A 2282-nucleotide genomic window follows, 5' to 3' on the forward strand; every position below is an offset into this window, starting at 1 on the left:
TTGAATTTAAAGGTCCCCTGAAGTGCCTTGAAACATGCAGCGTTATTCTATGTGGTGACGTAATTTCAACTGAAACAGAAAGACAGGGCGGGACATATCGAGCAGCCATGCCCCCTTTTTAAATGAGCCAATAGCGTTTTGTTTATATCTGCACGGGTCAGAGCCATTGAGCTCGGTTAAGCCGCATTTGACAGCCACAGTCTAATAGATTACCCCCTAGATTCAATATGAAACTCTTAGTAGAAACAAAATAGTGATCATAATCATGCTGAGGCTGTGTAGTCTTAAAAGTGTTTAATATATGCCGACTCGCGCATGATCACCTCCGTGCGATCGCGTGCGAGCCAAAGTCCGGATCAGACTGTGCGCGCTGCCGCGGTTCGCGTGACACAGCGTGAAACCAGACCTCATTTGCCCCAATCAAAAGCATATTTACACTATCTGGATCGTTCCCTATCTCCTACATTGCACACTACGTGCCACTCACTGTACAGGAAATACTACACTGTGAACAAGCGACCGATCTCAGCCACAGCTTCAGTATCTATTTATAGTGTAGGGGGCAGGCACTTCGGCTTCTAGAGAGCGTTTGATTGGTCAGAACATTTGATGAGAAGATGAAGTACGATGTGACGTCAAAAAAAATCGTTGAGCCGTTTTGGCGGAAGTGACGAACTGCAAGCTTTGAATGCTTATATCTTCTAAATGCGAATTTTGTCACTGTTTTGGAGCACACTGCATTATAGATAACCTTAAGACTAACATATTGATACTAACACCCAAAAAAAAACTTTAATTTTGATTTCATGGGGACTTTAATCACCACACCACACCTGTGATCATGAGATCAGTAATCTCACGGAGAGCATGGACTGTACCTCATTCTGCAGATGAAGGAACGTCTGGAGCCCATACACATTCTCATAGAGGACTGCTGTCCTTCCTTCTTCACCGTCCCCGTCTTCAGGTCCAGAATACGCCCTGGACATTATCACACACACAAACACACACACACACACAGACAGGAAAGAGGAAAGAAGTTAAATTAGGTATTGGCATTTTAAGTTAATTTGTGTAGAGTACTCTAACAAAATTCCTTACATGACATTTAAAGCAGACATTACACACACAGTTTCTGCCAATCTCATGTTAATCTTGAGTACCTACAGGAGTAGTATTGCATCCTTCATATCTCCGAGTTTTATCAGATTTATAAAATACAGCTACAGCTTTACACTTTTCTCCGAAAACAGTCGAGCTGCTGGAGACGTGCCGTGGGTGGAGCTTTAGAGTCACGCGCACGAGTGATCGTCTGTGACATCGATATAAATAAAACAGGGACTAAAACTTTATTGACTTTGATTAACTATAGCTAAAAATGTTAAAAATGACAAATGCTAGATCATAGGATGTTTTTGAAAGAAGTCTCTTATGCTCACCAAGGCTGCCTTTATTTGATGAAAAATACATTATATATAATGAAATGTTATTTCAATTTCAAATAATTGTTCTCGGTTTCATAGAAAAAAGCAAGAGGATTTAGATTAAATAAAATGTATTCAAGGGCTGCATTAACCAGAAAATAATGTGACAAAAAAATTTGTTAAACATTAAACTTTGGAAACCTCAACTTAATTATAAGTTCTGGCACAAATTATCACTTGGGTTGATAAATAAAAGATTGCATTATTACAACAAAATGATAATAAGTTTAAAAGAGCAAAGATTCAGATAAAATAATATGTACATATATTTATTTATTTATTTTTAAAGAAGAATATTTTTGCTTTTAAAGAAAAGACTGACAATGCAAAATTTTTGTTAAACTTTTAACTTTATATATAAAAAAAACGTACTTACAGGCTGTGAGTCAGAACAGCCGGCATTGTAGTCTACTCTACCAGGATCAGTAAACAGTCCTCCATAAAATGTGCTGCACACATCTGAATATTTGGGTTGAACTGCTCTGGAACAGTGTTGTAAATACAATTTAACCACTGATTTCTAGTCGTGTCCTTTTTTGGAAGACCAAACAAAGTAGTTTCGCTTTCAGGCCGGCGGGGCTAGAGTGAGCAGCGGCCGGCGGATTCGACGAAGGAGCGACCGGCGGGCTTGTGGCAACCACATGTGACGACCCCGAGCTGGACTTCGTCTACGGTGAAAGCCGATCCGGCGATACACAGCGCGAAGTTGATGTATTTCCTCAGCGACCATCACGGATCAGCTCTAGGAATGACGAAGCGGATATCGTCCTCTTTTGGAAGGCCAAACAAAGTAGTTTC

The sequence above is a fragment of the Sinocyclocheilus grahami genome, unplaced genomic scaffold (assembly GCF_001515645.1).
Source record: "Sinocyclocheilus grahami isolate Dianchi unplaced genomic scaffold, SAMN03320097.WGS_v1.1 scaffold33.1, whole genome shotgun sequence".
Lineage (NCBI taxonomy): Eukaryota > Metazoa > Chordata > Actinopteri > Cypriniformes > Cyprinidae > Sinocyclocheilus > Sinocyclocheilus grahami.